Raw genomic sequence first — 26,262 nt, 5'->3', positions numbered from 1 at the left:
ACTTTGTGGTCAGCGGCCAGCATTACCAGTTCACGGTGCTCCCATTTGGGCTCTCAGCAGCCTCCCCAGGTATTCACGAAGTGTATGGCGGTCGTGGCAGCCTTCCTCCACAAACATCAGGTGCAGGTCTTCCTGTACCTGGACAACTGGCTCATCAAGGCCAAGTCACAAGCACAGGTTGTGGAACATGTGATACTGGCTCGTGCCACCTTCCTTAGGTTGGGCCTCATACTGAACGTGCCTAAATCCACACTAACCCCAACGCAGAGAATAGAATTCATAGGGGCTTTCTGGGACTCCACGGAAGCCAGGGCATTCCTGCCCGAGCTGTTTCCAAGCCTTCAGAGACATAATCATGAACCGCCGCTTGATCCCCACAGTGATGTACAGAAATTGTATGAAACTGCTTGGGCATATGGCGGCTTGCACATACGTGGTGCAGTACGCCAGATTGCGTCTTCAGCCCCTCCAGGCGTGGTTGGCGCAGGTGTATAGGCCCAGCAGGTACCCACTGGACAGTATAGTTACCCTCCCCCTCACATTCTCAAGTCTTTCCGCTGGTGGCTATAGCCACAAGTGGTCTGTGTGGGAATACCCTTTGCCAAACTGCAACCTATGCTATCACTGGTCATGGGCGCCTCAGTGCTGGATTGGGGAGCGCACCCGGGCAATATCACGTGTGTTGTGCTGACGGACAACACCACAGTGATGCCCTATATAAACAAACAGGGTGGCGCTTGCTCCTCTCCCCTGTGCCAGGAAACCCTCTGGCTGTGGGACTTTTGCATCTCCCACTTGATATACCTAGAGGCATCATACCTTCCGGGAGCACAAAACGAGCTAGCTGATCTCCACGGTCATGAATGGTCCCTCAGGGTGGACATCACTCTCTCGATTTTACAGAGGTGGGGCTTTCCCCACAGAGACCTGTTTGTGATGCGGAGCAACAGGAAGTGCCAGCAGTTCTGCTCCTTTCTGAACGACAGCACAGGTTCCATTGTGGACGCTTTTCACCTCCCATTGGCGAGTCACCTGCTATATGCATTTCTGCCCTTCTGTCTCATACACAAAGTCCTTCTCAGGGCTTCATTAATCCTCATAGCACCAGCGTGGCCCTGCCAGCACTGGTTCACCATGCTGTTGAACCTATCAGTGGACAGACCAGTAGCCCTTCCCATGTGCCCGGCCCTCAAGATACAGGACCCCAACCATGTACAACACTCCAATCTGGAGTCCCTCCACCTCACAGTGTGGAAACTCTATGGTTGAACTCGCCAGAGCTCCAGTGTTCAGACTCAGGAAAGTTCTGCTGGGAAGTAGGAAACCCTCCACTTGTGCCATGTACCTGGCGAAGTGGAAGCGGTTTTCCATCTGGTCTCTTCAGAAGGGCAGACCACCGCAGCAAGCATCAATTCCCCTTGTTTTGGACTACTATACCTCAAGCAGCAGGGCTTGACAGTATCGTCCATCAAAGTGCACCTGGCTGCCATTTCAGCCTTCCACCCGGGGGCAGTGGGTAGGTCAGTCTTTGGGAGTCCCATGGTGGGCCGGTTTCTCAGTGGCTTGGACAGGCTTTATCCCTAGGTGTGGCAGTCTGTCCCCTAGTGGGACCTTAACCTGGTCCTGTCCATGCTCATGAGGACCCCTTTTGAGTCCATGGCGACCTGCCCTCTGTGCTACCTTTCCTGGAAGGTGGCCTTTCTGGTGGCCATAACCTTGGTTAGAAGGGTCTCTGAGCTCAGAGCACTGACTTTCGAGTCCCCCTATACAATCTTTTATAAAGACAAGGTGCTGTTCGGCCTTCACCCTGCATTTCTACCAAAGGTAGTCTCTCACTTTCATGTGAACAAGGACATATTTTTACCTGAGTTCTTCCCTAAGCCACATTCCAGTAACAGAGAGTGAATGCTCCATTCCCTGGATGTCAGGCGTTCCCTAGCCTTCTACATTGAGCGCACAAAGCCATTTCGTAAGTCACCACAGCTCTTTATTGCAATCACAGAGAGAATGAAGGGGCTTCCCATCTCGTCCCAGCGCATTTTGTCGTGGATCACTTCCTGCATCAGAATGTGCTGTGACCTAGCTAAGATTCCAGCCCCGCCGTTGATGATTCACTCCACAAGAGTGCAGGCTTCGTCCACAGCATTCTTATGCAGGTCCCTGTTCAGGACATATGCAAGTCAGCAACGTGGTCTTCCATCCACACCTCATGTCGCACTACAGCGTCACCCAACAGGCGAGGGACGATGCAGCCTTTGGCAGGACAGTCCTGCATTCAGCAACCAGGTGAACTTCGACCCCCTCCTCTGGGGAAACTTCTTGGGATTCACCTGTTGGAATGCACATGATCAATCACTCGAAGAAGAAAAACTAAATCCCCAGATCCTTTTCTGCAGTACTTGTTCCTAGGCAGTCTTTTTCTGATTTGTATGTGTGCAATTGATTGTTCCTTCCTAAGTGGAGTACTTTACATTGGTCCTTATTGAATTTCAGCTTATTTACTTCAGACCATTTTTCCAGTTTGTCCAGATAATTTTGAATTTGAATCCTATCCTCCAAAGCACTTGCAACTCCTCCTAACTTGGTATTGTCCGCAAACTTTGTAAGTGTACTCTCTCTGCCATTATTTAAACAATTTGTGAAGATATTGAACAGAACTGGGTCCAGGACCGATTCCTGTGGGACCCCACTAGATATGCTCTTCCAACTTGACTGTGAACCTCTGATAACTACACTCTAGGAATGGTTTTGCAGCCATTTATGCACCCACATTATAGTAGCTCCATCTAGGTTATATTTCTCTAGTTTGAGAACATCATGCAAGACTGTACCAAAAGCCTGCTTAGGACTTTCTGGGAGGGAGGGTGGAGGAGTGGAGATGCAGCGCTTTCCCGCTCCTGCCCCTCCCTTCCTCCCAGAAAGTCCTAAGCGCCGCCAAACAGCTGTTTAGTGGCGCTTAGGATTTTCTGGGGGAGAGGGGGAGGAGTGGAGACATGGTGCTTCCCTGCTCCTGCCTCTCCCTTCCAGAAAGTCCAGAAAGGGGAAGCGCTGGGAGGGAGGGGAAGGAGGCGGAGAAGCGGAACTTGTGCAATGCTCTCTTGTAAAGTCGCTGCTCTTCCACAGAATCTTACAAGCAGGCAACCAAACAACGTTATAAGGGAGCATTGCACAACTTTAAATGAGCATGTTCCCTAATTGAGCAGAGACATAATATTGAAACAACGTTAAGTGGGACAACGTTAAATCAGGAGTTACTGTATTCTAATCTACCACTCCTCCTGTATCCACGAGGCTTGTTACTCTGTCAAAGAAAGTTATTAGGTTGACTTGACATGATTTGTTCTTGAAAAATCTATGTTGACTGTTACTTATCACCTTATTATCGTCTAGGTTTTTGTAAATGATTGCTTGATTATTTACTCCATTATCTTTCTGGGTATTGAAGTTAAGCTGACTGGTCTGTAATTTCCCGGGTTGTCTTTATTCCCCTTTTTATAGATTGGCACTATATTTGCCCTCTTCCAGTCCTCTGGAATCTTTCCCGCCTTTCATGAGTTTTTGAAGATAATTACTAATGGCTCAGATATCTCCTCAGTCAATTCCTTGAATATTCTAGGACAGAGGTTCTCAACCAGGGGTCTGGAGCCCCCTGAGGAGCCATGAGCAGGTTTCAGGGGTCCTCTAAAATAAACCAGAGAGCAAGGCCACCGTTATACTCTCTGCGGCCCAGGTCCAAAAACCGAAGCCAAGCCCCACCGTGCGGGGCTGAAGCCGAAGCCCAAGTAACTTAGCTATGTGAACACCCATGTGAGTTGGTGCCTGCAGCAATTGCCCTACTTTGCTGCCCCCTAATGCTGGCCCTGGCTTTCAATCTACTGGTTATACAGAAAAAACAGTTGTTGTGGTACAGGTGGGCCATGGAGTTTTTAATAGCATGTTGGGGTGGCCTCAGAAAGAAAAAGGTTTCTGAACCCCTGTTTTAGGATGTATTTCATCAAGCCCTGCCAACTTGAAGACATCTCACTTGTGTGATTAATTTTTAACTTGTTCTTTCCCTATTTTAGTCTCAGATCCTGCCTCATTTTCATTGGCATTCACTGTTAGTTGTCCAATTGCTACTAATGTTTTTGATGAAAAGTTTTTTTAAAAAAAAGGTCATTTAGCACTTCTGCCATTTCTTCTGTTGTCTTTCTTTAGCTGTATGGCATCTAGGTTCTCTCCTCAAGCAAACACTTTTTCCTTTTGTCACTCTAACTTTTCAAAACTTCTTCAACTTTGGAAAAGTTGGAATGGCAAAGTTTGTTTTATTTGGTTTTCCTTTTTTACTTTTGCCCCATGTAACTTTTACAGAGTTGGAGAAGTTTTGAAGTTAGTGGCAACAGGAAAAATAAGTCAACAACAAAAGTTGTATTTGAAACTAAACAAAAGAAAAACGTTTTGTTTCAACATTTTTTTTGGGGGGGGGGGGGGATTTTGAATGAGAGTATTTTATCCATAATTTTTCACAGGAATTTTTTTCAACCTACTCAAAATCAAGAGTAATGCCTTTCTAAAAGATATGCCTTCGTTCCATCACAAGTTGTTGTGCTAGATGCCTGTTATGCAGGAGGTTAAATAGAATGACTCTTAAAAGCATCATCATTAGTCTTCAGCACTAGCTCCCTGTTGAGAGAAATGGGGGCCATGTATATCTCTTAAAGCTGTTGTTTTGGGTGTGCTGCAGACTTAGTAGACACCTTTGCATCATTACACTTGATTCAGGTGTGGAAGTTTGTCTCTTTAGTTGATAGTTTGCCTTATACAGAAACTAAATATGTAATGGGAGTGAGGTAAATATATTCAACAGGTGGGATGCCGATATTGTCGTGGTACTTGACACCACTGCTATAGGAATGTCTGTCAAGTTACTCTTATTTAGATTTATAGCCTTTCCTAGGCTTTAGGAATTATTGGTATAATTAGAAGTATGACACAAAAGATAAAACCAACTTCTCCAAAACCAGAAAACTAAGATAATGACTATCTAGAGATAACCATGAAACCCAAATAATATGTGGATAGTAATTTACTTCACCAACAAATACCAGTCCTAATCTCTCACACCCTGTTCCTAAAGCACGGGCAAAGAGATGGGCTTTGCTGTCTGCCTTTACTGGTCAGTCAGGCTGTTTCAGTCCAAGTTTAAGGAATGAATTCTAAAGATGATGGCCCTCACATAGAACACTCTGCTGGTAGTTCGCCCTGTTTTGTATTGAGGAGGCTCAATCTTAAGCACTTCCAAAGATGATGACTATGGCATGGGGAGAAAACGGTATCTCAGGTCTGCAGATCCCAAATCATTTAGGTCTTTAAAAGTCACAATCCTCACAGTAAAAGCAGCAAAGAGTCCTGTGGCACCTTATAGACTAACAGACGTATTGGAGCATGAGCTTTCGTGGGTGAATACCCACTTCGTCGGATGCCGATGAAGTGGGTATTCACCCACAAAAGCTCATGCTNGGTGCCCCTAGCCTCTGTTTGCCAGAAGCTGGGAATGGTCGACAGGGGATGGATCACTTGATCATTATCTGTTCTGTTCATTCCCTCTGGGGCACCTGACCTTGGCCACTGTTAGAAGAAAGGATACTGGGCTAGATGGACTTTTGGATTGACACAGTATGGATGTTCTTATGTAATACCATGGCTATATGGAATCTGCATTTGCTGAATTCCAGATGGAGTCTACTGTGAGGATTGTATCAGAGGGGTAGCCATGTTAGTCTCGATCTGTAGAAGCAGCAAAGAGTCCTGTGGCATCTTATAGACTAACAGACGTATTGGAGCATGAGCTTTTGTGGGTGAATACCCACTTCATCGGCATCCGACGAAGTGGGTATTCACCCACAAAAGCTCATGCTCCAATACGTCTGTTAGTCTATAAGATGCCACAGGACTCTTTGCTGCTTCTACAGATCGAGACTAACATGGCTACCCCTCTGATACAATCCTCACAGTAGACTCCATCTGGAATTCAGCAAATGCAGATTCCATATAGCCATGGTATTACATAAGAACATCCATACTGTGTCAATCCAAAAGTCCATCTAGCCCAGTATCCTTTCTTCTAACAGTGGCCAAGGTCAGGTGCCCCAGAGGGAATGAACAGAACAGATAATGATCAAGTGATCCATCCCCTGTCGACCATTCCCAGCTTCTGGCAAACAGAGGCTAGGGGCACCATCCCTGTCCATCCTGGTTAATAGCCATTGATGGACCTATCCTCCATGAACTTATCTAGTTCTTTTTTTGAACCCTGTTATAGTCTTGGCCTTCAAAACATCCTCTGGCAATGAGTCCCACAGGTTGACTGTGCATTGTGTGAAAAAATACTTCGGTTTGTTTGTTTTAAATCTGTTGCCTATTAATTTCGTTTGGTGACCCCTAGTTCCTGTGTTATGAGAAGGAGTAAATAACACTTCCTTATTTACTTTCTCTAAACCAGTTATGATTTTATAGACCTCTGTCCTATCCCCCTCTTAGTCGTCTTTTTCCAAGCTGAAAAGTCCCATTCTTATTAATCTCGCCTCATATGGCTGCCGTTCCATACCTCTAATAATTTTTGTTGCCCTTTTCTGAACCTTTTCCAATTCCAATATTTTTTGTTTGAGATGGGCTGACCACATCTGTACGCACTATTCAAGATGTGGGTGTACCATGGATTTATATACAGGCAATATGATATTTTCTGTCTTCTTATCTGTCCCTTTCTTAATGATTCACAATGTTTTGTTAGCTTTTTTGATTGCCACTGCACATTGAGTGGATGTTTTCAGAGAACTGTCCACAACGACCGTAAGATCTTTCTTGAGTGGTAACAGCTAATTTAGATAGCATCATTTTATATGTTTAGTTGGGATAATGTTTTCCAATATGCATTACTTTGCATTTATCAACACTGAATTTCATCTGCCATTTTGTTGCCCAGTCACACAGTTTTGAGAGATCCTTTAGTACAGTGGGTCTCAAACATTTTTACTGACAACCCCTTTCACACAGCAAGCCTCTGAGTGGGACCCCCCCCCCCAATAAATGTAACACACTTTTTAATATATTTAACACCATTATAAATGCTGGAAGCAAGTGGGGTTTGTGGTGGAGGTTGCCAGCTCATGACCCCCCATGTAATAACTTTATGACCCCCTGAGGGGTCCTGACCCCCAATTTCAGAACCCCTGCTTTAGTAGCTCTTTGCAGTCTGCCTAGGACTTAACTATCTTGAGGAATTTTGTATCATCTGCAAATTTTGCCACCTCACTGTTTACCCCTTTTCCCAGATCATTTATGAATATATTGAATAGGACTGGTCCCATTACAGATCCCTGGGGGACACCACTATTTACCTCTCTCCATTCTGAAAATTGACCATTTATTCCTACCCTTTGTTTCCTATCTTTTAACCAGTTACCAGTCCATGAGAGGACCTCCCCTCTTATCCCATAACAGCTTACTTTACTGAAGAGCCTTTGGTGAGGAACCTTGTCAAAGACTTTCTGAAAATTTAAGTACACTATATCCACTGAATCCCTCTTGTCCACATGCTTGTTGACCCCCATAAAGAATTCTAGCAGATTGGTGAGGCATGATTTCATTGTGAGCCCTTTGTGTGATATATAATTTAACAAGCAGGCATTCTGCACCAGCTTCAGTTTCTGGACTGAGTTAAGATGTGGCACCTGTCTGTAGTAATCTACTGTTGAGGTGAGAAAGACATGGATTATTGTAACAAGATTTGCATCCAAAAGAAACAGCCACAGTCTCTAGCCACACAAAAATGTAAAATAAATCTTTCTGGGATATGACCATCCAGCAACATCTTGGGGGTATCCAAGAGTAACCCAGATTTGGGAACTTTGTTAAAACATGTTGGGGGACACTCTTAATTACAAAGGCATACACAAATTCTTATTGCCTGCATCTGCCTCACAGTATCACCTCAGTCTTCCTCAGATTGATCCTCAGACAGACAGCTAGCCCTTATCTTTATCAGTCTCTACTAAACACTGGATAAGGCATTTGGTGGCACTGTCAGGATCAAATGCTCTAGAGAAAACACCATAACCTACACAACTGCACTAACCTTCCTTAGTGCCCTGTATACACACAGAATAAGAGAACACCTCTGAAAGCCCTTGGGGTGGAAGAGTAGTAGTTGAAAGCTACCCTCCTGAGATCTCTTTGAGAGAAGAGAAGAAAGTTATTGAAAGGTAATGCTGCCTGCTTCAGCTAGGTTTTACAGGTGAGCCAACACCACCTTGAAATCAATGGCATTAAGGTAGCTAATACATCTAACAATGTCACCAGATTTTTGTCCATCACCAGGAGGGACTCATCTACCAACACTGTCATACTCAGGTCTTTCCCCAGACTGACAAAAGTAAAGGAGATCTGAAGCACTGAGAGTTCTTTCGCTACAACTTTCTGATAAGCTTAATCAGAAAAGGTTAAATGCTGAATGATTGTTAGCATCAAGTAATGTTTTTTGGGGTGACTGTCGATACACCATCCTTGATAGAAGTTGGTAATCTCTCCTACCCAAATAAGGTGTTGATAATCTCCATCAACCCTGACTCTTCTTCCTTGGTGGCCTTTACCAGTAGAATAGAGATGGGTCCATATCACTCGTGGGATAAAGTATCCCTAGTATCTCAACGAACAACAGTGACCTAAACTTGAGAAGAATTAATGTTTGTCTCTTCCAAATATGGTACTGTGTCTATAAAAGCAGGCATTTCAGTCTGAATCTGCTTGATTTTTATTTGGAAAGTAACACAATTTCTTCACAGTGAAAGGAAGTCATATAGTTTACTGAATGAAGACAGCTTTGTTTAATTAGGCTGTCTGCTACTTAAGGGACGTGTGATGGGGCAAGGCCAGATGGCTACAGTAAAGTAGTGAGGAACAGGTATGTTAGCCCCAGGCTAAACAAATCCCTGGTAACATGGTAACCAAATGGCAGTTGCTCCAGGTTAATCAAGACACCTGGGGCCAATTAAGATCCTTCTAGAAGGCAGGAGAGACAGATTGATTGGGACACCTGAAGCCAATTAAGGACTGGCTGGAACTAGTTAAAAGCCTCTCAGTTAGTCAGTGCGGTGTGGGTGTCAGGAGCTATAGGAGGGAGCTGTGCTGTTGGAGGAATGAAGTAGAACGAAGCCATATCAGGTGCAAGGAAGGAGGCCCTGAGGTAGTTGTGAAGAAGATATTGAGTGGGGGCTGCTGTGGAGAAGTAGCCCAGGGAATTGTACATGCTCTATTTTCAAAAGTCAGCTTTCATAGCTGCTAAATTTAGGGTCCCTGGGCTGGAGCCTGGAGTAGAGGGCGGGCCCGGGCTCCCGCCTCCCCTCCCTGATTAATCACTGATTCTGGGAGACAACAGAGACTGTGTGAGGGAGGGTTGTTTCTCCTCACCTCCTTTGCTGGCTTATGATGAAAATGGCTCAGTAGACTGTGACCCTTGCCTCTAGAGAGAGAAGAGCTATGTGGAGGGTCACAGTGAGCCTCTGAGGCTAGCAAAAATCCGTCAGGAAACACAGGACCCACGGAGTCAAGGACAGAACTTTGTCACAGAAGTCAATTGTCAAAATTATCAGGCACGATTGTGAAGAAACTTTACCTTCGCCAGTCATAGAATAAACTACATAAAAGAAAAATATTTTCATGCAACTATTGAGATTTAGGATGTGAATTCAACTATCAGAGCCCTAGTCACATTCTCTCCATCTTCCATTATTGCATGTCACCTGTAAATCATTGTGACCTATGAGGATAAAACTATGGAAGAGAATGCCTGGGGGCAACTAAGCGGTAACTGAGGACAAAAATCACTGTAAAGTCCTATCAAGCATTAAGTAGAATGGTTTGATTTTCCTCAGACTCTGAAAATGATCAGTTTTCAATAATCTCAGGGGCAGACCATCAAAACACTCTGTGCACCAACCTCAAATCACAGGAGGTAATGAGTAGTCAATGAGCAGAATCAAATTTCCAGTTGCCCCACTTTTATTCTCTGCTCCAACACTAGATCTAAAATATGTGGCCAGTGTATGAGTTGAGCCAGCAGTCATCCAGGTTTTAGTGGTGGCTACAAAATGTGAAAATATCTCAGAAGAATAGCAGGTAAAATGGAAATTAGGAGGACTGAAAGTAAATCTCAAGATCAGATATTGGAAGCAGGAAGCTTGCAAGAGAATGGGTCTGCTAGAACTCCAGGGAGCAAAGGGTACAGCTAAGCTAAAGATATTGCAGCGAGGGTAACTGATTTAGTTGCATCAGTGTTCATAATATAGAGTATGTTGGGTAGGGTACACACTCTATAATATAGCAGAAAAAGAGATAATAAGATCCGGAGTTTGTAAGGTGAAGCTAGACCGATTCAGTGTAGATATAAGGCACATTTTTTTTTTTAACAGCGAGCATAACTAACCATTGGAACAATTGACCTTAGAGCTGTGGTGAATTTTCTATCATATGAAGTCTTTAAATCAATATTGGATATCTTTCTAAATTATATCATATAGCTCAGGCAGATGATTAGCGTGAGATTCTTTTACCTGTATGGTGGAGGAAGTCAAATTAGATTATCATAATGGTCCCTTCTCACCTTAAAACGTATGAATATATGAATCTGTACCTTGCACGTGACTTTTTTCAGTGAATAAAGACATACTGTCCTAGATTGAAGTACCAAAAGAGGTATTGAGGATCAACAAATTACTAGGACCAAGTGTACTGAAGCACTTTAAGAATAAAGTGGCTGCACTGCTAACAGAAATAGGCAATCTCTCATTATAATCAGTTATTATATGAGAGGATTGGAGAGTTGCAGGTGTTTTACTTATATAATTCCCAATGTCTTTATTAAACATATCAGCAATCTTTACTTCAGTATCAAAGTAATTGGTTGGAAATATAATTAATGAATAAAAGAATTAAAAAGACCTAGAGAAATATGATAGTGACAAATTAGCATGGCTTTTGTAAATTAAAATAATGTGATCATAATCTATTCAAATCCTTTGAACATGTGAAGAAAGGAGTGTATAAAGGTGAATGAATTTGCATTTATTTGAACTTCCCACATGAGGCTATTAAGGAAGCCAGGATATATGATGTGAGAACTAAAGTACTGTCATAGATTAAAGACAAAGAGAAAAAGAATAGGAATACATGATCAACTGTTAAAATGGCAAACAGTTAACAGTGGTTCTTCTTTGAGTGCTTGCTCATGACGATTCCATTCTAGGTGTGTGCGCATCCACTTGTAGTCATCGGAGACTTTTGTCTTAGCGGTATCTGTATGGTTGGCTGCGGCACCCCCTTGAGTGTCACGCTCATGCTTTGGTATATCAGGCGCCACCAACCCTACACCTTCTCAGTTACTTCTTACTGCCCACGATGGTTGGTCAGAGTGCCTTGTCTTGCATTGCAAGAGCGTTCGCGGTTCTTTCAGCCCATTGTTCTGTCTCCTTTGTAGTTCGTCTTTAGGTACTTAGTTTGACCATTAAGCTTTAGAGTCCCACCTGGGACTTTGCCGCGGAGTGGGGCATACCCCGTTTCCCAGGCTTTAAGCCATGTTCATTGTGTACCCCGCTGATGCCCATTAGTGACCCCCACGATAGCTGTTTGAAGTGTCTGGGGGAATCACACAGAAAAGACAAGTGCAGAATCTGCAGAACTTTTTCCCTCGAACTCAAAAGGAACAGGATATCCACTTGGAGCCCTCCAGGTCAGATTCCACGCCTAGCACTTTGGTGTCGGCATGCACCGCACCGCCAGCACTGGAACCTGCCTGGCACTGTTCCCCTTTGCCGGTGCCAAAGAAGCGTCTGAAGCCAAATGGCCTGTCGGCACTGCGGGACAAAGGGGCTGCGGGCAAAGGGCCTGTGTTAAGCCATGTGCTCGCCCTGGAGCTACACCGGAGTACTGATGTGGTCGGACCCCCTAGACCAGCCAGGGATCTGCCTCCGACTCCCGGGAGTGGCAGGGGATCCTGGCCCCTTGTAGGACCACCTGTGCCCAAGGTGGCCCCGGCGGCCAAGGACCAAGTAGGCTGGCCCGTACCGCAGATGCCAAGCCAGGCGATGGACCTGGTTAAGGCCTAGACCTCTAAGGGCAAGCTGGTCACCTCGCTCCAAAGTAACGCAGTGTCCCTGGTCCCTGGACTGCAGGCGTCTATCCCTGTCACCACGACCTAGGACCAGGCACCGCAGCCTTGATCTGCAGGTAGAAGACCCAGGTCTCTAACACCAACATCGCCCCTACGAGGCACGGGACGCCTGAGTCATGACTCCGATTCCTGTATCTGCGTTACCACCAGGCCTCCCGCCAGAGATCGCTGCGGCGCAGATTACCGTCACCCAGGCAGGTCCCCATTGCTTCGATCCCCCTTGGTGCGGGAACATTCCTGGTCATGACTCCCTGGTCCTGCTCTTCAGGCTGGCACTGTTCCTTGACCTTTCCCTATCAGTCGCCGACAAGGGTCAGCCAACAGACTCAGGCATCTATGGCTCCATCCTGATTGGTGGAAGGGCAGTGGTCTAAGCAGGAGGGAGAGTTCAGCCCCTCACCTAGGAGAGCTGAATCACCAACGGCCCGTCATGCCGGGCCCGTACTCCCACCGTTCCTCCCAGGCTGCATCAGAAAAACTGCCTCCGGCTCAGCTGGCACTGGCATCGGAGCATGGTGCAGCGGCTGACCTGGGAGCAGTGTAGCAGGCCTCGATGCGCAAGGAACCGTCCCTGACCAGGCCAGGGGAAACCGCCCCTCCCTCTATGGTACAGTCATCTTCATCATCCCTGGATGAGGCGGTGGTGGGCCCCTTGAAAGTGAGCAGCCCCCCTGGTGATTTCAAGGAGCACCAGGCACTGCTCAAAAGGGTGGCTGCTAACCGAAACCTGGAGGTCAAGGAATTAGCGGAGGAGTCCAACCTCTTCAACATCAGACCCTCCCTCACCTTGGCCCAGGTTGCATTGCCTGTGCACCCAGGGGTTCTGAAAATTGGCTAGTTGGTGTGGCAGACCCCTTCTTCCATTCCACCTACCTCCAAGAAAGCTGAAAAGAAATATTATGTCCCAGCAAAGGGATTTGAATAGCTGTATTCCCACCCTCCTACAGTGTCCCTGGTAGTGTCTGCCATCAACAAAAGGGACAAGTAGGGCCAGGCCAGTGGCACCCCCAAAAATAAAGATGTCAGAAAGCGCAAAGGCATGCAGATTTACCCGTACCTCAATGACTAAATAATAATATATAGATACATAAAAAAAAAAAAGAATAAAAGGCAGATCCCGGGATCAGGTATGGCATCATCTCGACCTGGTTTGCTCCACCTTTTGCGACCTGCGTCTATTGATAAACGAGACAAAGTAAACCTTAGTCCCGATGCAGCACATATTGTTAATTGGAGCTGCACCCGACTCTACATAGGCCAGGGCTTTCCTCCCCAAGGCCCGGTTCCAGGCCATGTTGGACCTGATCTCGTGTATACAAGTTCACCCTCTCACCACCGTTTACATATGCCTGCGGCTGTTGGGCCACATGGCAGCCTGTACTTACGTGGTTCGGCACGCACGACTCCACCTTAGGCTGCTGCAGGCATGGCTGGCATCGGTCTATGTTGCCAACAGACACCGCATGGAATGTGTAGTCAAGGTCCCGGAGCATGTTTGGTCGTCACTAATATGGTGGCAAAACCCTGCATCGGTGCAGGAGGGAGTCCCATTCACGCTCCTTCCCCCCTTCCCCGCTGTCAGTGACCCTCGTCTCCAGTGCTTCCGACCTGGCATGGGGAGCCCACCTAGGCTATCTCAGCATGCAAGGTCGTTGGTCTCGCCTTGATTGTTCACTACACATCAATGTGGCGGTCCGCTTGGCCTGCCACACCTTCCTACCTCATGTGGAGAACAGAGTGGTCCAGGTCCTGACTGACAATATAGCGGCTATTTTCTATATCAACAAGCAGGGCGGAGCCAGGTCATCTGCCCAGTCATCTGCCCTTTGCCTGGAAACCTTCAGGCTATGGGACTTCTGTGTGCAACTTGACATCCATCTCATAGCCACACACCTTCCCGGGGCCAGGAATGTTTTTGCAGATTGCCTCAGTAGGACCTTCTTGTCTTGCCACAAGTGGCCTCTCCATTCGGAGGTGGTCAGCATCATGTTCTGCAGGTGGGGCACTTCCCAGGTGGACCTGTTTTCATCCAGCCAAAAGCAATTTATATTATCCCATGAAATTCAGAGTTAAGGATAGACTTAAAAAAAATCAAAACATATTAATGTATAGAACAATTGCACAATTCGGGTGCCCAAAGAACCTTAACTATGCCCTATGGTGACCACCATGAGGGAAAAAGAAAATCTAATACCTTTATTAATCTGGGACTACAAACACTAAAATACTTTAATTATAATCACATGGTTATTGCATGGTATCACTAAGCAAATTAAATATTTAGAAAATAAAAGTTCTGTATGATTTGCTTAGAAAATATTCTTTCCTTCAAACCAGTATTGGTTTGCAGCTGTTGACTTTAAAGATGCCTGTGTTCACTTTTCCATAAGTAAGGCATTCATGATATAATGTTGCTATCTCACTCAGTCTCTGGCTATGTAAAATTGCTAGCACTAACATTTAGGAATATGGAAATAATTCTGCTAATAAAGCAAGAAATACTTAATACATTAGCAGTACCTTTTATTAAAAGTGTGGAAAATTTCAACCAGCTCTCATGGTTATATTTGTAGTATAGGTGGGTTCAAAATATTGGGAGAAGAAACTGTAGCTGACACACATACCCCAGAATTATGATTTCTACAAAATAATAAATAAAAAACACCCCAACTAAGAGAATTTTTTCACTTGACCAGAGCTCCTCCTTGTGGTGGTGTTCTCTTTCCCTCACGCACCGCACCATAACAACTCCAACTCAGGAACCAACCCATGCAACAAACCTCGATGCCAACTCTGCCCACATATCTACACCAGCAATACCATCACAGGACCTAACCAGATCCGCTACAACATCACCGGCTCATTCACCTGCACGTCCACCAATGTTATATATGCCATCATGTGCCAGCAATGCCCCTCTGCTATGTACATTGGCCAAACTGGACAGTCACTACGCAAGAGGATAAATGGACACAAGTCAGATATCAGGAATGGCAATATACAAAAACCTGTAGGAGGACACTTCAACCTCCCTGGCCACACAATAGCAGATGTAAAGGTAGCCATCTTACAGCAAAAAAACTTCAGGACCAGACTCCAAAGAGAAATTGCTGAGCTCCAGTTCATTTGCAAATTTGACACCATCAGATCAGGATTAAACAAAGACTGTGAATGGCTATCCAACTACAGAAGCAGTTTCTCCTCCCTTGGTGTTCACACCTCAGCTGCTAGCAGAGCACCTCACCCTCCCTGATTGAACTAATCTCGTTATCTCCATACTGATTTATACCTGCCTCTGGAGATTTCCATTACTTGCATCTGAAGAAGTGAGGTTCTTACCCACGAAAGCTTATGCTCCCAATACTTCTGTTAGTCTCAAAGGTGCCACAGGACCCTCTGTTGCTTTTTACAGATTCAGACTAACACGGCTATCCCTCTGATACTCTTTCCCTCTTGTCTGTGGTATATTTTGATGAATTTTTCTGTCTCCTTTTTCCTGCTTGTTTCCTTTAAGTCCACTTTCCTTGTACTAACTAGCCCTTTTTACTTCTCACATTTTTGTTCTGACTATCCTTTTCCTTTTTCACTTCTCTTCAACCTTTTTATCCCCTCATACTCTCTGCTCCCTTTACCACTACTCACCCATCAACGCTCTTTCCATTCTCCATCTCCTCATCCTTTGCCCCTTGCACCGCCCCCGTGTTATCGCCTTACCTTTGTTACCTCTGCACCCTATACATTCCTTCTCTTACAGCTTCCGCCTCTTCTCATTATCTACCTCCAAATACTCCTCAATGAATTCCAATCAACCAGTGTTCCCCACTCCCTTCCAAATCATTCTCCACTCCTTACCTTGAACTACCCACTTAATTTCATTTTCCCTGCATGTGCTAGCTTGCCTCTGCTCCCAAGCCCCTTCTGCACCTTGCTCTCAAGGCTTTGCCTCAGCACACTCCTCCCCCCTACACAGCAACTCTGTCTTTGCACCACAGCCTCCAATTCACCTCCTGCACTGCCAGTATCACCTCTCACTTACCCTTAAGCCCCTGGACCCTCACTGATTTTTGCTTGTAGCACTCTCACACCCTTACTTAGCTGCACCCTCAACAACCCTGGCAGCCTGAGCACCATGCACCTCTGTCATGAATCTTTTTTCTCTGATCTTATTCCCTATGTTCCTGCTTTTCCCTCTTATTCCTGGCTCTTCTTGGCACAAAGCTGTCCCTGTGCTCTCCTCCACACGCAGCCCCTCTCTGTTTTACTCCTGTACCCTGCTACCATCTGGATTTCTGACCCTGCTGTCCTCTGAGGATCTCAGCTAGGCAGCTCCCTTTGTTTTCTCCTTGCTGCCTTCCTATTCTATTCAGGTTCATATGCTACCCCCATCACCATAGTACATGAGCAGCTTTTAAAACTTGTGATCTGCTGAAGCCATTGAATGTTGGAGGAGAGTAGCTAGAAGGGGATAGAGGTGGGGAAGGGACTCTTTTTGGCTAAAATGAGGAGCATGATGTTATCCTCTGGTGCCCAGAACAGGAACTACATGTTTTTTTTTTTTTTTTTGTAAAATCAAACATCGGAAATGTCACTCTCCATACTGGAAGGCGAGGCCCTAGATTGCAGGCCCAGATAGAACAGACTGGCATGCTGAAGCTCACAGCAGGCCCTTGTTGCTGTGTTATGAGATGCTTAAATAATGTAACACTTAAATACAAGATCTCTGTGGCTTAATAAAAGCACATCAGTCAGTTTAACAGTGGCTTAAAATGCAGCTGGGATTCTTCAGCTGCTTATTTAGTTATAGTTGTTAATAAAATAAACGTGTATATAAACATATAAAAACTACTTTAAAAGAGCATTAAGGTTGCAAAGTCGAGCTCAAATGGTAGAAAATGCAATATTTATCTGTATGTGCATATGCATTATAATAGTCTTTAATTGCACAGTGTAGCGATGCGGGACTCACCCCTGCGGCGCCTCCTGCTGGTCCGGTATGGGAATTAGCTCTCCAGCCTTGGAGCGCCCTCTGCAGGCCAATGTCCCACTGTTGCTGGCCCCGTGTCCCTCCTGGACGCCGGTGCCCCTCTCCCTTGGGTGCTGCCCCCTGGCAGTACCCCCACTCTCTGGGTTCCCCTCTCAGGGGAATCCCCACCCTCTATCCCCACCTTGCCTCAGTGTTCACTGCCAGGCCTCATCTAGCCCCTGCACTCTGGGGCAGAATGCAGTGCATATCACTCATCATTGGCAAGAGGGGTTTGAACCTGCTGCCTCCACCTACCTCCGGCTGAACTTCTGCAACCCCAGTATCTTTTCAGGCCTTTGCCTAGGCCTGCAGCCAGGTGGGAATTCCCCGGCTTCCTTGTCCTGTTCCCCAGCACTACTCTACTCTGGTACCTTACTCAAGTCACAGGCAGCCAGGCCCTTCTCTCTCTGTGCCTAGAGACAGACTGCCTGTGCTCCTGGCCCACAGCCCCTTTTAGGGCCAGTTGCGGCCTGATTGGGGTGTGGCCCAGCTGAGGCTACTTCCCCAATCAGCCCAGGTTTTCCCCTATCACAGCCCTCTCCCAGGGCTGTTTTAAGCCCTTAGGGCAGGAGTGGGTGGCCACCCCGCTACACACAGGTACATATTTTTTCCACTGGACCTCTTCCTTATTCAGTGTACAAGATGGCTGGTGGTCACTGAATGAGCAGCTATTCAATATTTTGTTTTATTCTGATTGTTCAATGTGTTGCCTCAGGATTTATTTAATTCATGCTATTCAGACCTTGTTCTGAATATAAAATTATTTCCTTAGGGACTTTACTCTGGGTGTTCATCACTATAATGTCTGCTTGAGAAACATTAATTTATCTTTGTAACACACATGTGAGGGTTAGGTACTAGTATCCCCATTTTACAGATGGTGAGCTTGTACAAGTGCATTTATTTGACTTTGCTTTCTGTAACATAAACATAAAGGGTGTGTGTGTGTGTGTGTGTGTGTAAAACTAAGTAAAAAAACAAATGCACACACTGGAGAGAGGATTAGAGAACAAACGTTAATTATGTTGCTTAATGCACTGCTGGAAGGTGCTCGGGTACTACTGTGATTAGTGCAGTGTAAGATCTTGTACAGAATACAATAAGCAGTCGTGGATGTTTAGAACTTCTGATAATCAGACCCAGTGTCTTGAGCATCCAGAAAATGATGTGTAGATAACGCGACAGTTGTCTGTTGGATTCCTGCCTCATTTGCTCCACCTACACAATCCAGATTAATTCCCAGAGCAGATCCATCCTGTGCACCAAATGAGCCAGGAGACATGGAAAAAATTGTATTTGATCATGTGATTAATTATTGCGCCATAATACATAGGCAGAAGAGGGCCAAATTATGGTTGTATGTATGGTTGAATCTTAATTTTAACATTTCCTAACTTTTGAGTGCTTAACCTGTAATCCTAATAATGTCCAACTATAACATGCCCCCCTAGATCATATTTGGGGGTTGAACACTGGTCACTCAGGACTACAGTACAGACCCCTAGCACTTGCACTAAAGGATAAGTGACAATAGCTGCCTGAAGCAGAAGGTTGTTATTCACTGTGGACCAGTCATTAGAGGAATATGCATAACGCACTGAAAGAGCAGATTACACAGGTATGAGTAGCCCCATTTATGGACAACATGACTAAGTACTTAGGTTTGGCAGATTCTTTGTCTGAGGGGCTGTGTTTGCCATATTGGAAATCTGGAATTTATTCCCAGACTGTGTGATTTCTCAGTGAGATGTGAGGCCTTGATAAATAATAATAAGGGCTCAGAATTATTACCAGTCAGTAGAAGAAAGTGATATGGAATTCATGTTCATCTGTTGCCCTGTCCAGTGCACCTTCATCTCCAAAGGATACTTTGATGGACAGCAGGAAGAGGATCATCTGTTCATTGTCTGTCTGTCTTCTGGAGGTGCCCTGTGTATGGCACACTGAAGTGGGGCAATACAAACACAATGCTCACGTTTGGAGTTATTGGTATCAATTTAAGACAAAATGAGCAGAATACAAGAAATGGTGATTTTCAACAGCTCATTACCAATTTACATAGGGCCACCAAAGGACATCACCTTAAAACCAGAACTATACCCTCATGCCAAATTTCAAAGGCTTGTTTCAAGTCAAAACAGTCTGAAGAATTTTTTGTAATGGCAAGTGTTAAGCAACCAAAATCTAAGGGTCACTTCTGCTCCCTCTATAATAATAAGACTCAAAAGTGAGAATCAAGTGGAGGGTTTCTTCATAGAGCAAAAATTACAGGTAAATAATTTTCTTTTGTGCCTACCTAAATTCATGGATATAGCTGTATTTCAGTAGTGGATGAAATCATCCCTGTTTGTAGTTCATGTATCTATTTGTGAAGCACTTGAGAAACAGTAAAATAAGACAAGACATAAATGCAAAATATTGTTCCTTTCCCTCTGGATGGTATTAAGATTTTAAAAAAGTTTTTTCACTATCAAGCAGCAGAATTTTTACCCTTGATACGAGAGGAGAATCAGAAACATCCCAGTGAAGGATTTTAAGATCTTTGGTCTAAACCTGCTAGCATCCTGCCTATGGAAAGGAAACAGTACCAAGTTTACCAAGAACTGGATTTGAAGAAGAGATTAGTTAGTTGCAGAGCTGGTTGATTTTTTTTAGATGAAAATATTTTTGGTGAAAATTGGGGGTTGAAAACAACTTTTTGTGGAAAAATGTTTTTGATTTAAATTTTTAATTTTTTGTTTCAAACTTTTTGTTGGGAAAAATGAAATTTTTGATCATTGTGGAGAAATGCCTACTATCAGTTTGGTTTTTTTCACTAGAAAAATAAGAGAAAATTTAAAAAAGAGAGTAACAGTTTTTGAATTAACATTTCTTTAACTTTTAATCTTTCTCTCTCTTTAAATCAGAGAAAGTGACACAAAGTAATACTTTGACTTTTTTTCCTGTGGGGAAAAATGAAAAAGTGAGTGTTTTTCCCCATATACACTTTTATTTACTGATTTAACTGCCCCCCTTTTTTCTGCTGAAAAATTGTTGGGATGTTTAAAAATTGAGAGAAAGTGTGTGTTCCCCAATTTCTTGCACTTTTTTGCTCCCTCCTTCACTTTTTTGCTCCCTTTGTCACTTTTTTACCAGAGGAAAAAGGGGGAGGGTAAAGAATTAACAAATGGAGAGAGTGTGGATTTTCCTAATCCAAATCTAAGCAAAACATTTTTTTAAATTTCATTCTGAATTTTTTTATCCAAACATAAAATTTTCTCAAAAGTGAAAATGTTTTCTATTTTTAGAAAAAAAAATTTTGTGGCGAGAACAGACCACTTTCACTAGTTATTTTTTTTGTCTGTTATTAGACCCTGCTCAGAAGATGAATAAATGTAGTCTCAAACAAATTCTCAAAAATAGCTCTAATGTTTTCTAGAGGAAATTCTACTTCAGTTTATTAAGGGAGATCCAGTTCCCTAAATTTAAGTAATTTCAATAGAATATTCTTAAATCTTCATTCTTTTGCTGTGAAGTGTACCATCCTTTATCAGACTGGTGTTAAGGTCCTATAACTTTCTACTGTAACTCTGTTTACAATGTTTCAGTGTGTCTGTTTATTGTAATATCCTTATTCTATATATCAGATAATTTATTACAGATTAAGCATGTGGATAGAATGAGAATTTGTTTATTTTTGACTTCTTTATGGCTTTCAAAATTGTTTCATGATTGGTTCCAAATAGCCTTTGGGATTTCTGAAAGTGGCCATCCAACCAGGGAACTGGCATTTTGGCATTATATGGAGACTGCTAGTATCAGTGCTGTCCTCCTCCCATCACTTCTTTCCTTCCACATGTTGGACAGTTAGTGACTTTAAGGTTGATAACAATTTTTAAGTACTGGATTTGTCCTTTAGATGACTTTTCAAAGACATATTAAGGCTGCTACTTCTTAGCATTTAAATAAATAAATAAAGGTCAGTTTGTTGGAGGGAGAGGAGATCTAAAAGCTCCCTACTGTCATTCCTCAGAGCTGTAAGAGGCTAGGATGTCCAACCCTGCTGAGCTCTATCAGCGCTTTAGCAACTCCCATGACTCAAGCACAACAAATGGAAAGTACTGGCCTCGTGGGGATCAGAGTGGGGAAAGGAATTGTAGGTGGCTCTGAGACCTTATTCATGTGTAGTCTAGGAGCCTATAAGGTCCATTGGGAATCTATAGTTAAATCCTTTTCTTTTTGTAATTTCTTTTTAGGATCTCTTTCATCTTCCCTTCTTTACTACTTCTGAGAAACACTGAGAAATAGGGCTAGAAATAAAAGTAACAGAGGACTGAGCAAGGACTCAATACTTCCAGCAGGGGAAGCAAAAAAGACTGAGGGAAAGAGGGTGGAGCCTGGCTATATATTCCTCCTGTGGTTGTCTTTTGCCTCCTAGCTTTGTGGTAAGTGGAGGTATAATGCTTGCTGTATGGTATCTTGTTTTGTACAATGGGAGAAATGAAAACATATGACTAACAAGAAGTTTGCTTGTCTGACTTTGGGGGAAAAAAACCTGGTAAAAACAAAAGTGAGCCAGTTTATGAAGAAATTTAGGAGTAATAGGATTACTGGCGTGGAGCTACTGTGCTCACAATAGCTATCTTGTCCAGGCTGCACTGGCAGTTGTGATTTAGTTCAGCTACCACGTGACTGGGATATTGGAGCTGAGGTTTGGTAGAGTTTCCCTTTTCAGGATCTGATTCACCTATGGAACTGGGTTAATACGTTACCAAACTTTCTTGTGGGGTTGAAATAAATCACTAGACAATGAGACATTCCCCCGGTGGACTAGTCTGAGGTAGGTCACAGGATTGATGTAGAGCAGCAACATTTATTTGATTGTATTTATTTAAAGCCCCTGTGCGTCCGCCATAAATTATAAAAAACATAAATAAAACTAACCAGCTAGAAGAATACAATGCATCCTTCTCCCCCCACACATCTAACCCCCATCAGTACCCACCAGCATGTGGAAATAGATTCACCTTCTAGCACACCCTGCTGGTCAGTTGATCAGAGTTATTTCAGTCTAGGTTAGGAAGCTGTTCCAGAACAGAGGGCTTCTCACAAGGAACATGAATGCTAGCCTCCTCTGTGTGAAATCAAGGGGGATCCAGCTTAAATACTTCTGCGGATTGCGGCTATAGTAGTATGACCCGGAGAGAAGAGGAATCAAGAATGAAGGTCCCAAAGTCATTTATGGCTGTAATAATCCCAACAGCGTAAATGCAGACAGAAACAGATAGATCAAAGAGCCCTAGCATCATGTGCTGCCACTGAGAAGCTCTGCTTAATCAGTAGGCTGTTGCATTCTGCACCAGCCTAAGTAACTGGACTGATTAAAGATGTAGACCCACATAGAATGCATTGCAGTAATCCACTATAAAGGTGGCAAAGATATGGATCACATTAGCAAGGTCCATATCCAGAAGAAACAGTTGCAATCTCCTAGCGACAGGCAGAAGTGAGAGAGTCTGGAAAAATCCCAGAAACTTCCTGTTTTTTCTCAAGGCCTGGAATGGAAAAATTAGAAATGTTGGTAAAAAATGAAAGAAACTCATGGGAAATATTTTCTCTCAGAATGAACAGCGAAAGAATTTTTAGATTAATGTTTAAAATGACATAATTACTGCTGCTCTTTAGTCCTACAAAATGCATTCTAATAGCTAATAAGTATTTCAAATGACGTTAAATTTTAAAAACTTATAGTATTAGGCAATTACAATTCCTGTATACTGTAGGTCTATATACTGTACGTAGCAATGTAATCCTCCAGGGCATATTACAGTCCCCAGTCAGTAGAGGGCGCTTCCATGTTTACTAAAGAACAGGAGTGAGTACAGGGCCTTTTCTTATGGATTGCTGCCTGCCTGCTTCTGGTGACTTCTGTCCTGGACATGGAGTTTAATGTGGAGACAATTTGAGCAGGAGGGGAAAAGCAGCTGGTACCCTGAAGCTGCTGTCCTCTTGACTAGCCCTGGTGAGAAGTCCACTCATCCCGGAGACATTGCTTCCCCTCAGCGGGAGGTTGAAACAGTCTGCCTGTTTGTGTAGAGTCACTGGGGCAGATAGCAAGAGGCCTGTGCTTGCAGTATCTTGAAGGGAAATCTTGAGGGGCTAGAGTGGATCCTGTCTGAGAGTCTTGATCCTGAGATCTACAGGAGGAACCATCCACACCCAGAATGGAGGAGGTCTTATTATTTTTTTCTTCTCCCTCAGGAGAAATGATGCATCGATCTTCTAACTTTTGGAAGTATTCCCACACCGAAAAGTCATTCAGATAAAAAAGGACTTGTATTGTGCAGATACTGCCAAATGAAATACCAGATGTTACCAGTATTACTAGACACATCCTTACATGTATGAAATGTCCTGCAGACATTAAAAAATCCTCCATGAGTGGAAATAAAGGTCAAGAATAAAAAGTGAGGTAAATGACACTGAAAGTGGTTGCAGTTGCAGCACATGTTCTCAATCCAGAAGTCCTTCTGTTTCTTTGATATCACCAGCTGGAAGTGTTGTACCCTCAATTTCAGCTCTTCAATCATCAGGAAAACAACAGGCATCTCAACCAACTATATCCAAAAGACTCCCAACAATGACTTCCTTTGTAGACAAGATGATACCTGAATATCAACAAAAAAATTGACCAAGCCCTCTCAAGAGCAATATATGCTTCCAGTAGTCCATTATCAGTAACTGAAAACAGTTAGTGGCAGGCAGCATTTAAACTATTAAGACCATTGTATCATTTATCCAGCAGACATTCTTTGAGCAAGTCTCTTCTGCAGCTGGAATATGAATATGTGATGCAAACTGCATGGAAAAAAAAATCACTGAAGCATTTTGTCAGTATTCCAGATGGGTGGGTAAATGTACAGGGGGAAGGAATCATAATTTTTGTGATAGCTACACCTCAACCAGTTTTTTACAAGAGCATTGGAGCAGGAGAGAACAGATGGATATACTTCAGAATTTATTAGTAATGAAGTATGTGGAATACTAGAGAAGATTGCTAGTGGGAAAGAATTGGCTCTGCTGACTGACAGTGCCAGTAATATGAAAGCAGCATGGGACATCATAATGGACAAATATCCACATATTATTGCAATAGGATGTGCTTCCCATGGCCTAAACTTGCTTCTTAATGAAGTTGGGCACACTGGAAAGAAAATCTATAACGGAGCAAAGTAAGTTATAAAATATGTGAGAACTACTCATATTGTAGCTACAATCTTTAGGAAGAAGCAGGTCGGAAAGTATGTTAAGAATAAAATGGTAACACTGAAACTTTCTAGCAAAACAAGATGGGAAAGTATGGTGGATTTCAAAATTTATTAAAAAAGCAAAGAAGCTCTTCAAGAACCAGTGATAATCTTGTCTAGCTACCTCACAGTAAAACCTACAGTTCCTTTGTCTTCATTATTGTGTGTTCATTATCTCACTGTAAAACCTCCACCTTTTGGCAGTGCAGCCTTAGCCTCAGAGAGACTGTCAACACTGTCCCCTTCTGTCAGCTAGTGTTTGTTTACCAGCCTGGCCCCTTCTGTCTCCCATCCAGGCTGATAAATAGACACAAGCTGCCAAAGAAGATTCTCTGACAATTGGAGACTAAGGGAAAGCCCTTTAAAGGAAATGGGGCAAAGTGACCAACCATTAAGAGCTTCTTTCCACTCTGTGACACTCCATTTGGGGATTTCAGATGCAGTGAGGGATTGGGAGGATTTTGCAGTTTGTATTGCATGTGAAGGAAGTTGGGTGACTGATAGAGAGTGAGTGTTCGGGATGGAATAGAAAATGATCCCATTTACTAACACTGCTACAGACCTGGCATAATGTTCTTCTATCCCGCCGTTCCTTTCCCTTCCCAAAGACACTATTAACAGACAAGTTGTATTTTAATTTGGGTAAGACACTAGAAAACTTTGAACTATGGTAAGAAACAAGTGTTAGAACCAAAAAAACCTTATATGAGAGAGAAGAATTTCATGATTGGGGAAAAAAAAATTCAGTGCTCTCTATATTTATTTCATGCACATGCACCTAGACAGAATGCTATAAATAGCATCCTAAAAAGAATACAAAGGAGAAGCTAGAGAGCAAAGGGTATTAATTTCTGGAAAGGCATGTGAAAAATAAAAAAGGGTACCGAGAGAGAAATCCAAAATGGGTTAATTTTTGGAGTAAGAACATCAGAATGGCTATATTGGGTCAGAACGATGGTCTGTCTAGCCCAGGGATCGGCAACCTTTGGCATGCGGCCCGTCAGGGTAAGCTCCTGGCGGGCCAGGCTGGTTTGTTTACCTGCTGCGTCCTCAGGTTTGACCGATCGTGGCTCCCACTGGCCACGGTTCACTACTCCAGGCCAGCGGGGGCTGCAGGAAGCGGCAGGGGCCGAGGGATGTGCTGGCCACCCTTCCCGCAGCCCTCATTGGCTTGGGACAATGAACTGTGGCCAGTGGAAGCTGCGATCGGCCGAACCTGCGGACGCTGCAGGTAAACAAACCGGCCCGGCACACCAGGGGCTTTCCCTGGCGGGCTGCGTGTCAAAGGTTGCCGATCCCTGATCTAGCCCATTATCTTATCTTCCTACAGTGACTGCTGCCAGATGCTTCGGAGAGAATGAAAAGGGCAATTAGTGAGTGATCCATCCCCTGTCGTCCAGTCCCAGCTTCTGGCAGCAAGAGGTTTAAGGACACCCAGAGCATGGGTTTGTGTCCCTGGCCATCTTGGCTAATAGCCATTGATGGACCTATCCTCCATGAACTTATCTAATTCTTTTTTGAACCCAGTTATACTTTTGGCTTTCACAACATCTCCTGGCAGCGAGTTCCACAGGTTGACTGTGGCTTGTGTGAAGATGTACTTCCTTATGTTTATTTTGAACCTGCTGCCTCTTAATTTCATTGGGCGATCCCTGATTCTTGTGTTATGTGAAGGAGTAAATAACATTTCCTTATTCACTTTTTCCACACCATTCATGATTTTATAGACCTCTATCATATCCCCCCTT

General features: G+C 43.9%; 1 protein-coding gene across 5 annotated transcripts in view; it reads left to right on the top strand.

Annotated features, from left to right (window-relative positions):
- Positions 1-26,262, top strand: part of STAG1 (stromal antigen 1) — a 384,051-nt gene that overhangs the window by 118,240 nt on the left and 239,549 nt on the right. Inside the window, exon 1 of one of the 5 annotated variants that reach the window (XM_034781840.1) lies at positions 21,529-21,652. The exons of the other annotated variants lie outside the window; for them this stretch is intronic. The gene's annotated coding sequence lies outside the window, so the exon portion shown is untranslated. Of the gene's footprint in view, positions 1-21,528; positions 21,653-26,262 lie in introns of those variants that run through there. 5 annotated transcript variants of the gene reach the window in all.

Source organism: Trachemys scripta, chromosome 9 (genome assembly GCF_013100865.1).
Source record: "Trachemys scripta elegans isolate TJP31775 chromosome 9, CAS_Tse_1.0, whole genome shotgun sequence".
Taxonomy (NCBI): Eukaryota; Metazoa; Chordata; order Testudines; family Emydidae; genus Trachemys; species Trachemys scripta.
This window is presented reverse-complemented; position numbering and strand designations above follow the sequence as displayed.